This window comes from Apium graveolens, chromosome 3 (genome assembly GCF_009905375.1).
Source record: "Apium graveolens cultivar Ventura chromosome 3, ASM990537v1, whole genome shotgun sequence".
Classification (NCBI taxonomy): Eukaryota; Viridiplantae; Streptophyta; class Magnoliopsida; order Apiales; family Apiaceae; genus Apium; species Apium graveolens.
Window position 1 is genome coordinate 98,325,294 of NC_133649.1, and position 12,145 is coordinate 98,337,438.

Genomic DNA, 12,145 nt, shown 5'->3' on the forward strand with positions numbered 1-12,145 from the left:
GAAAAACTTCTCTGACACTCCCTCTAACTAAGGCCCAACAGGTCCTAATGAGGGCCTACCCATGACATGGTCAAATCTCCCTATTTCTAAGTTGCAACAAAACTGTCCCCTGCTGGACAGATTTTGTTATTCTACTTGTGAACCTAACCAAATGACATGAAAACCTCCAACCAACACCTAAAACCTTTTATATACTCCCAATACTAACTTCTGGTGGCTTGGGCCTCAAAGTGCACATCAATGACATGGTCCAAACTCACTCTAAACCTCAGGGTACTAAACTGATTTTCTGCAGAAACTATAACTCTCCTTTCTCCAAGGTTTTGACTTGACAAACTCAACTACCAACAACTCAATACCCAAACCAAGACTTAAACATGGTGATCTACTGAACTAACTCCCTTATACTCAAAATAATTTTGGTGGAGATCATCCTTACCTAAGGTACAATTATGACAAAACAAAAGAAACCACATTTCACAACTCACAAATCTTCATGCTTTTGAAACAACAAGATATGCATTTTTATGAAAGATAACCATGAATTATTACCATGCATCAAGGAGCATTAATCAACATTAACACCTTATTTCTACTGAAATTAAAGCTCACTAACAAAATCTTTCCAAATGATCAAAATCTTATAACATTCTAAGAGAAATCCACATGCATGCATGTCTTCAAGTTTTGCAAGCCAAACAACATGTTTTCTAAATATGTTTTACCAAGAAATTTACATGCAAGCCTAGCATGAGTTATATCTAGATGATCACTTAGCATGCAAGGAGTTTCATCAAATTTTCACCATAAAATTCAAGCCATTATCACATAAACATGCAAAAATTGAACAAAGCAACAAGAATAGTCTTAAGGACCATTCATTCGGCTCCCCTATGGTCATGGCCGAATGAAATGGAAGGGAATGGCCATTTAATCATCAAGAGTTTACTTCTCAAGACTTGGCACTTATCCATTCCTTGTAGTCCTCTCAAAAACAACCCTAAACTCACGAGAATCAAGGTTGTACTTTGAGTTTCAACTAGAACCTTAACATGCAACTTTAAAACTTGAACTTTTTTACTCAAAACTCTTTGGAATATATGTGATCATGGTATGGGAAGTAACATTTACTTGTGTAGAAGGTGGAAACTTGGTGGAGGAATGAAGAAAATGGGGAGGGGGTTGGTCTCGGCTGAAAACCCGAGAGGAGGGAGAGGAGGGCCGAGAGTGAGAGGGAGGAGGGAGGGAAGAAAGAGTGTGGTGGTGAGTGGAGTGTGAAATGATCATGGCACTTGCTTGTTTTATGGTTTTTGATTTGACAAAAATGAGTGGGAATGAGAATTGACAAGACTATCCCTCCACTTATACTTGGTTCATTTTGCATACAAGGGTAAAGAAGGAATTTGGCTAAAAAATAAGAGTTAGTGGGGTTGGAATTGTCTTCTTTGTCCTTGAAAAGAATGAAAGGGTGGTTTGCATGCAAGGGCTTTCTTGTAATTTGCTAAATATGACAACTAAAATTTATAAAGATTTATTTTTATAAAATAAAATACAAGTTCAAAAATTATAAAATTTATACCATAAAATAACTTGGATTTTTTAGAAATTTTATAAAACTACTTTTGAATTTTGTGAACAAATAACTTTAAAAAGATATTTATTCAAGGTTTAAGATATTCCTTATAAATCAAAAATGAAAGAAATAATTAAACTTTTGATTTGAACAATCATATACCACATATCGAAAATTTAATACGCAGATATTCTCATTCACACACAAGCACACAATAGTTGAATATATTGGCATTCGACTTTATAATTACACCAAATTTTACAATTAATATTACACGGAAATGCCGGTTATAACATTATCAATGGCACTATGCAGCAAATGCCTTACCTTTGCATCCTTGGCAATGGATGAGATATATCTTCAGCTGTATACTCACTTTTATCCTTTGGTATGGTCTTTGCTAGCTGATCTGCAACTACAACAGAGAGCTTGGTTGGCTTATGCGGTCCTTCATTAATTCTGTCAAGGTATTCTGGATCAGTAGCTTCCAGAAACATAGCCATCTTCACATTCCATATGGGATACTCAGAAGGTCTCAGTATGGGACCCCTAATAATCTCATATCGACTGCGGATTTGAGTGTTTTTAGTTTCTTCAGTTTTGGTGGACTTGGTTGGATTTTCTGCTTCTTCAGACATGATTGTTTGGATCTTAACTGTATGTGTGTTAACAGATAAGCTCTGATACCACTTGTTAGGTCATACAACACTGTAGAAGGGGGTTGAATATAGTGTAGAATACAATCAAATCGATTTCGAACACAAGTAACAGTAAACAAATATATTCGATATAATAAACTCTATTACAATGGAACTGTTCTCACTCAGTGATGAACAAATATCACGAGAGCTGCTAGGTTACAATATATGATCTTCTCGATAATGATAACACATATAGTGTAAACGTATGTCTGTGTTTATATAGTACACAGTTACAAAATAACTTCTAATTGATATGGAATATAATTCTGTCTTCTAAAATATATCAATCAGATATCTTATATAATTATTTCAGTCCTCTAACTCTTTCCATGCATATCTTCTTTTTGTATTAGTCTCGATCTTCTTTCCTGTAAATCAGTTTCCTTCCTTAACTGTTAGTCCTCCCGTACTTAAGTTCTGATATTTATCTTCTGATAATCTAAGTTATGATATTCTTAAGTTCTGACTTCCAGCAAGTACTGATTCTAGTAAGTACTGATATTTCCTGTTTGTTAAGATCTGAAAACTAAACATGAAATATATTAGACATGACATTTCAAATATATCTAACACATTATATACAGAGTGGGATATTGACTATAAAAGGAAACCGTGTCCGAAAAATATATTCGGGTGATGATGTCCTCTTGAAAGCTCATAAAGATAATTGTGCTTTAGTCCTGCAGGAAGATTTGTTCTTACACAATTATAAGGTTGAGTGGATGATCAAGGATAAAAGATATTGATTAAATTAATTGTTAAAAATTAATTTAATTAATGGACATGTGATATCTTAAACATGGGGAATTCAATAAGCTAATAATATGTGAGTCGAATAAAATAAATAATTTATGAAATTAGGAAAGGTAGTGCAAATATAATTCTTTAGTGGATTAAATTAATATTTAATGACATTGGGCATGGCCCAGAATGTCATTGGGAGGCCTGACCTAATTGTCCGTGATCCCTACTGTAGCCTATAAATATTCTAATCCTCCTGAAGCTAGAAGTGGTGAGAACACGAGAACATAAAAACAAAATAAGATCCTAGGGTTTGAGAGAGGCACCCGTTTTTCTCAAGGAGCCAGCTAGGGTTTTGGATTTTCGAAGCTTTAAGGAGAGGTACACCTTGGGAGACCGAAGCACACACTTCGTCCAAGGAGAATCAGGGAATACAGTAGAAGATGTGGATTTGAATCGCTTGCACCGTAGCGATTAAGGTTAATGTTCTGTTCGCACTCATTAAATTCATATCATAAAACGCAGGGCCGAGATCATAATGTTCCAACAATTGGCATTAGAGCCTTGTTTAACTCAGGAGCCCTACACAGATGAGGTATTATCTTGTTTTAACATACAGGACTCCAAGAAGGGTAATTTACCTTTCAGACATGGATTTTCTCTATCGAAGAGTCAGGGCCCTTCGACACCTAAGGAGATAGAGAACATGAAGGCAATTCCTTATGCTTCGGCATGTGGAAGCCTAATGTATGCTATGTTATGTACGAGACCTGATATTTATTTTGCCGTGGGCATGGTTAGCCGATACTGGTCAAACCCAGGATAGGAACATTGGAGTGTAGTAAAAACAATACTCAAGTACTTGCGTAGTACTAAGGAGTATATGTTAGTTTACAAATCCTCGAATTTGTTGCCTCTGGGATATACCAATTCAGATTTCCATCCATATAAGGATAAGAGAAAGTCCACCTCGGGATGTGTTTTTACTTTGGGAGGTGGAGCCGTAATATGGAGGAGTGTGAAGCAGAAATGCATTGTAGGCTCAACTATGGAAGCCGAGTATGTGGCAGCCTCTGAGGCAGCCAAAGAGGCTATATGGTTCCGAAAATTCCTGCTGGATTTGGATGTGGTTCCTAATTTTCCACGGCCTATCACTATCTATTGTGATAATACTGATGTTGTGGCGAATACCAAGGAGCCACGGGCCCATAAGGAAGCAAAATGTATAGAGTGTAAGTATCACCTCATACGACATTTCGTTAAGCGAGGAGATATTATTGTGGCTGATATAGCGTCAAAGGATAACCGGGCAGATCCTTTTACGAAGAGCTTACCAGCTAAGGCTTTTCAGGAGCACGTGGAAGTGATAGGAGTCAGACACTTGGTCACATAGTTATATGGTTGTAATAACTCGAATTTTTGAGACTTTGTAAAATGCTTGATGAATAATAACCCTGAAAATCAGGGAAAACTTTTTAGCCCACACTATATTGTGCATGAAAATTTTAGTTTCCGAGTCGATAACATGATTATACGTACCAAATAAGTGTATGTACACGCTATTAGTTTTCGAAGAAAATGAACTTTGAAAAAATGACTATATCTACGAACCATCAAGGATTACGAGAATCACAATATAATTACAAATTTAAAATCCTATAAATTCAAATCCAAATACGAGACTTTAAAATGTAAAGAACGTATAAGAAAGGATTTACACCGCGAATCGTTTACGAGGGTTTATTACGAAAATGAATAAGCGACCGGGCGAACGTGTAAACGAATAAATAAACGTATCAAACCAAGCTAACCATACAAGCTAACTAAAGTAAGAAACTAATCATGGTTAGTAACCAAATAGTAACCTAGCTAATATGAATGATAACCTAGCTAGTGAATAGTGTTGAAATAGTAACCAAGTACCTAAGCTAGTAGTATAGCTTGGAAACTAGGATGGCTAGCAAGATTTTATTTGATTTCCTAGTGCTAGGTGATATATACAAGATTACATCACAATCCTTTCACAAGAAACATTCAAAAACACAGCACAAACTCTCTCTCTCCCTCTCTCTTTCTCTCTCTCTCCATTTGAAGCTTCCATTCGGCAATAACAAGAAAAGAAGAAATCAAATTTAAAAATTCTACTTCTAGCCATGGAAAAATTCCACAATTAAATATAAAGCTTCATACATCCTAAACTAAGGTAATATAATTTTTTGAGAGCATTTTATTAAGGTTTGATGGGTGAAATAAATTCAAAAAAGTGATAATGAATAGTAACTCTTCTTGGTTTCTTGATTTTTATGGCTTGATCTAGGTTCCTTAAACTCAACCAAGCATCCCCAAGACTCCACCATTAACAAGAACACATCACAAGCTTTCAAGAAAGGTATAAATCATTGACCAAACTTTATTTAAGGTTTGAGTTTCAAGAAACTTTGAGATCTTAGCTATAAACGTAGTTTTAGTAGTTGATTTGCTATTATCTTGATGTTTAATTAGTTAGTATTAAGGTTGATGATTTTTGCCTCAAGAACATGATGTTTTTTAGAGGAGTTAGTGTTGAGATGATAATATTGTTGTTGTTGATGGTTGAATAATGATTTAAGACGTAAACGAAACTCGTATCGTAATCGTAATCTCGTGAAAATGAACAAAACACAACTTAAAGTTTCTGCAGAAGTTTAAGAATATATAAACTGTAATTTCCTTAAAAGTAAGACTTTATTATGATAGAAAATATTATGAGTATCATTTAGGCGCTTGAATCGCTTGATTTCGATTTACGGATCAAAAGTTATGATTATTTTAGTAAAAGTGATTTACGCGATAAAAACTGCTACGAATTACGAACTTTGAAAATAGAAATGATTGACTTAAAAATATTCAACATCATGAAATTTTTTACAAAGAGTATTAAATATAGTTTATTAACTGCTATAAAAATTTTAAGTGAAAATATGGATTTTCAATTTTATAAAAATGTCAGAGCCGAGACCGAGCGATTAGAAAGCCATTTAGAATCGTACGCGGAGCCGATGATTGAAAGGTAAAAGGCATAAACGGACATAAGGGATTTTGAAAAGAAAGCGAACATAACAATTACTTGTACTTAATGGAATAATAAGAGTAAAGTTAGTTGCGTGAACGATTAATACGTATCGCGTATGTACGAGCACCATGAATAAGAACGGGATCTAACGAGACTATACATGTTTATGATTATAGATTTCTGAGCGGACCCTAGAGCATCCTCCACCTCAAAGTACCCAGGAAAGTTTATGAATCCAACTCTATATACTGTTGTGTTGTGAAAAGATTATTTTACTGTCTTTTGTATAAATGTCATGCTTGCCATGATAATAGCATTTTGAGTTTTACGCATCAATAACGATTGTGTTACGATGTATATATCGTAGAATATTTTAGCGTTACCGTAAGCGTGATGTATAAATCATGAGACTGAGAGTCGGTTGGAGTTTTAAAACGAAAACCCGGGAATCATTCCGGCAATGTTTTGGACGATGAAAAGTTTGTACTTGTTTTATTCCAAGGGACTCGATGTCCACTTGCGAAGTATTAAATACCTCAAATTTATTCAAAATGATTTCCAAGGATCGTATTCCCTGGACTATATTAATTACTCGAAAAATAAATAATCTTTCAATTATTCATATAAAATAGGAAAATTATTCTCTAACGATTATTATTTCAAATTTGTTTAATTATATTATTAAAGATTACTTAATTATTTAAACCTAAATTAGTTGAGGAATATTATTCCAAATATTCTTTTAAAATTATAAGTATTCGAGGTTTAATTATTTAATAATTATTAATTATTAAATATTTATCAAATGATTTAATATGATTTTAAAAGTCATAAAACCTTGTTTAAAATACTTTCTGAATTTCAGAAAGTCATTCTAATACTTTCAGATCGTCGAAGAATATTATCTCGACATATTTTAAATATTTTAAGTATAGTTTCAAAAGAAACTCCCCCTTATTTATTTATCAGTTGACAACGGTCAACTCACATTATCATAATACTTCCTCCAAAAATTCTCGGAAGTATGTATATATAAATATCAATGTGTACCTATCAACAAGCAATATACTTGGGGAACAATATAAGTTCCAGACATATGATAGGATTCTTACAAGGACAAGGAGGGGTAGACTTCAGTACTTCTGGACTGGAGAGACTACCAATTTACTACCACATGAGAATGTACCTTATATACCGATGAACATGTGGAGTATGCGTACCTGAGAGGGATGGACGCAAAACCGTGTCTTGAGAGGGATAGACACGAAGTGTGTACCTGAGAGGGATAGACACAGAAAAGGCCCGAATGCGGCCAGGGTGATAACCAATAATAAAATGGAATTGTCCTTCTACTAATAGAAAAGGTTAAATATTTCCGTATTACGACTGATCATCGTATGCGGTGGCTCCGGTGAATGATCTAAATTCTTCCTATTGGAATTATGATGCAATACCGTAACCCAAGCCTAGGTGTTGGGTTTACCATTAAGGTATTTGCAGGATAATACGTCAACAAAAGAATTGTTTTCGAAAGATGGTGTGTATCACCAGGAAAACTATTTTAAGTAAACATATTTATCGTATATGGAATCATACATGAACTTCTCATACAGTCTTTTCATACTGTACATTATTATGCTGGGCATTATAGCTCACACTTGTTTTCTTAAATTGACACAACACAACAGTGAATCAAGATGCCTATCATGAAACTCACGGCCAGGAAATGGCCAGCTGTTCCGTAGGATGTTTGGTGATGTACCTCAGGTAGACCGAATAAGATGGATTGGTTTTCAATTATTTTTAGTCTGACTTATTTACAAGTATGACTTATGTAAGATAATAAATAAGAAACGTATATTTGGTTGACGGACTAACCTTAATTAAAGGTTACTTCCGCCGTAAGACTTAATCACTATTGGGATTGTAATAATTATCACTTTGTGGATCGATACACTCTAGTAATGCATGGTTCGTTTCCAAGACAATAACCTGTAATTGTGTGTGAGTTGATAAGTGTGGGGTCATAAAGGTGTGGGTATTTATATATTATTGTACGAGATAATTATTAAACATGATTTAGGTTGACGTGGCCTCCTAGATCCCTGACCCCGGATTTTTTGGCGCCACAATAGTTGGTAGTGGATTGATTGTAATAAACACAGATATACTCAAAGAATGGCTTGAGTATAAGTGCGAGATTGTTAGGGTTCACACTGAACTATTCGTTTGAAGTATATGCTATTTTAATAATCATGTGAGAATCTTGAATGCATGTTTTCACATTATCAGTATATTATATATTGTAGACAATCTAGTATCAAATGGGATAGCAGAAGATTAGATTGCCAAGCTCCTTATATAATAAAATAAAGGTTCACATTCTAAGCGGTGCTAGACAAACCACTGGAAGGGCTGAAATATTATTTAGAAATAATATATCTTTACTATTGAATAATGCTTGTATACTTTGTCTATATTGAACGAGATTAAAATAGTAGAATAATTCTTTCTTTTATTCTGACAATAAAGAAGAACTAAGATTCTATGATATTATTATTGCTTTGGTTCTTAATCCGGATATAGTGATTGACACTTGTATATAATGCACATGCCTTGATTCATACATTAAGTAATTTATTTTAAATTATGAATTTATGTATTGGGCAATGACATTATATACAGAGTGAGATATTGACTATAAAAGGAAACCGTGTCCGAAAAATATATTCGGGTGATGATGTCCTCTTGAAAACTCATAAAGGTAATTGTGCTTTAGTCCTGCAGGCAGATTTGTTCTTGCACAATTATAAGGTTGAGTGGATGATCAAGGATAAAAGATATTGATTAAATTAATTGTCAGAAATTAATTTAATTAATAGACATGCGATATCTTAAACATGGGGAATTCAATAAGCAAATAATATGGGAGCCAAATTAAATAATTAATTTACGAAATTAGGAAAGGTTTTGCAAATATTAATTCTTCATTGGATTGAATTAATATTTAATGACATTGGGCATGGACCAGAATGTCATTGGGTGGCCCGACCTAGTTGTCCATGATCCTTATTGTAGCCTATAAATATTCTAATTCTTCTGAAGCTAGAAGCGGTGAGAACACGAGAACACAAAAATGAAATAAGATCCTAGGGTTTGATAGAGGCATCCGTTTTTCTCAAGGATCCAGCTAGGGTTTTCGATTTTTGGAGCTTTAAGGAGAGGTACACCTTGGGAGATCGAAGCACATACTTCGTCCAAGGAGAATCAGGGAATATATTAGAAGGTGTTGATTTGAATCGCTTGCGCCGTAGCGATTAAGGTTAATGTTCTGTTCACACTTATTAAATTCATATCATAAAATGCAGGGTCGAGATCATAATGTTCCAACATTTATGACAAGAAATCTTCTCACAAATTGGGGGAGATTGTTGTGCAAGGCATGCCTTAATATAACAAGACTACGTCACTTTGACAATCCTAAGAATTAGTTGACTTGTAATAGTTGTGTAATTTGTAAATGTATGTCTTAGATCTGTAAAAATGATTAGAAGACTGGACTAAGATATTTTTCAGTGAACAGCCAACCAGCTAAGAAATAAATCCCTGGAAGAAGATCAAGCTTGATCATGCCTCCTAGGAAGATATATAAACAATGCTGAGAGCATGCTACCTAAAAATGCTATAAATGACAAGGATGAGGACAAAGATGATGATGAGAAAAATAAAGATGCACAAAAATCTTTTGGCTCAAATCCTGGTCACTCTAGCAAAAGCGGTGGGAGTCATAAGGATAGAGAGAGAGAGTAACAAGGATGATAAGAAACGGAGTAAGAAGGGTGATGACAAGAAAATGAATAATACGAACGGAGGAAAGATAAAACAACATGACAAAGATGAGGAAGATGTTAAGAAATTACCAAGCATCCAAAAACCTATAGCTTAATACCATGTAAATAGAAAGGAAGCTCAGAAAATCAATAAGCAAATTCCTAGCCAATTTAAAACTCCATATGTCCAAGCCTCAAAGCCAAAGTACCTTTAAAAACTCACAACTAACTCTCTTCTAATAAAACCTATCCTAGCCAACCAAGTAACATTGAAGAAATTAGTTAAACCTCCATCATTCAAGCCACTGGTCATTACTTACTTCAAATCTGTTTGAAGAAAACCAAGGAAAAATAAAGTTGAAATGGGAGCATTATGGGAATGTTTTAAATGAAAATTAATTTCTACCGATCTTAGAAAAATTCTCAAAAGATGACTATAATAATCAACAAGCTGAACTCACATGTAGAGTCTCTATGGATGTTCTGGGAGAAGTAAAGATCTACTTCAAGGATGCTCATTCAACATATTCAAGAAAGAAATGGAATACTTCTTAATAGTGGAACTTGAAAGGGTGATTAGTCTGATGACTGAAAATGACTAGTTTACAAGAATGAGGAAGGTACAACTGGCTGAAATGCCGATAAACAGAAATGAAAGAAGAGTAATGGAAAAGGTTGAAATGGAAGATAGGGCTATTAAGAATGATGAAAAGCTATACTGAATGAAGAGAAGATCAAATGAACTCAAGACTCAAGGATTATGTAGAGTTTTTGAGGATGGTGTATTTCTACATATCAAAACCCACAAGTTGTCAAGATACATGGTTGAACATCTTGCCAGTTATTCATTAGAAGAGTGGATAAAGCAAGTGGAAGCATTGAGAGGGACTGAGATCATTAAAGAACTTGAATATCTTGCAAGGTTAAAGGACTTGATTTGATCTCAGCCAAGATATGAAAATTTTAGTTAATTCTGCTTTCTAATTCTCAATTATAATAGCTAGATGACTATATTGTATTAAAGAATGTATTTTGTATATATGTGTTTTTCTCATTTTAGCTTGGGATTAGTCTTGTTATCAGACATGAATTTGTGACAAACAATCTTCTCACAAATTGGGGGAGATTGTTGTACAATGTGTGCCTTAATATAACAAGACTAAGTCACTTTGATAATCCTAAGAATAAGTTGACTTGTAGTAGTTGTGTAATATTTAAATATATTTACTGAGTCTGTAAAAATGATTAGAAGACTAGACTGAGATATTTTTCAGTGAACAACCAACCAGTTAAGGAATAAAACTTTGGAAGAAGATCAAACCTGATCATGCCTCCCAGGGAGATATATAAACAATCCTGAGAGCATGCTACCTAAAACTGATATAAATGATAAAGATGAGGACAAGGATGATGATGGGAAAAAGAAAGATGCACATGAATCTTTTGGATCAAATACTAGTCACTTTATCAAAAGCAGTGGGCGCCATAAGGATAGAAAGAGTAGCAAGGATGAGAAGAAAGGGAGTGAGAAATGTGATGATAACAAAAGGAGTAATACGAACGGAGAAAAGTTAAAACAACATGACAAAGATGATGAAGATGTAAAGAAAACAACAAACATTCAAATATCTATAGCTCCATAACATGTAAAGAGAAAGGAAGCTCATAAAACTAATAAGCAAATTCCTAGCCAATTTAAAACTCCATTTGTCCCAGCCTCAAAGTCAAAGTACCTTTACAAACTCACAACTAACTCTCTTCTAATAAAACCTATCCTAGCCAACCAAGTCACATTAAGAAACTGGTTAAACCTCTATCATTCAAGCCACCAGTGATTACTCACTTCAAATCTGTTGGAAGAAAACCAAGGAATAATAAAGTTGAAATGGGAGCATTGTGGGCATGTTTTAATCAAAATGATTTTCTACCAATCTCATAAAAACTCTTAGAAAGATGACTACAATAATTAACAAGTTGAAATCATATGTAGAGTCCTTGTGGATGTTCTGGGAGAAGTGAAGATCTACTTCAAAGATGGCTCATTCAAAATATTCAAGAAAGAAATAATGGTAAACTTCTAAAAAGTGGAACTTGAAAGGGTGATTAGTCTGATGACTGAAAATGACAAGTTCACAAGAATAAGGAAGGTACAACTGGCTGAAATACTGATAAAAAAAATGAAAGAAGAGCAAGGGAAAAGGTTGAAATGGAAGAGAGGGCTATTAAGAAGTTGATGAGCTATACTGAG